This window comes from Zeus faber, assembly GCF_960531495.2.
Source record: "Zeus faber genome assembly, chromosome: 22".
Lineage (NCBI taxonomy): Eukaryota > Metazoa > Chordata > Actinopteri > Zeiformes > Zeidae > Zeus > Zeus faber.
The window spans coordinates 12,367,264-12,367,664 of NC_137209.1; positions in this window are offsets into that span (position 1 = coordinate 12,367,264).

Here is a 401-nt window from a genome sequence, read left to right on the forward strand (position 1 = left end):
TTTCGGAGTGGTATATTTTGGCGTTTTTCGACATAGTATAGTAAGTCGTTTTTGGGATATTTGTTGCCGTTGTATATTTTGACGTCTTTCGACATAGTATAGTATGTCGTTTTTGTGATATTTGTCTGGGTTGTATATGTTGACGTTTTTGGGATATTTACCTGGGTTGTACATTTTGACGTTTTTGTGATATTTTTCGGAGTGGTATATTTTGACGTTTTTCGACATAGTATAGTATGTCGTTTTTGGTATATTTTCCTGGGATGTATATTTTGACGTCTTTGTGATATTTTTCGGAGTGGTATATTTTGACATTTTTCGACATAGTATAGTATGACGTTTTTGTGATATTTTTCGGAGTGGTATTTTTCGACCTTTTTCAACATAGTATAGTATGTCGT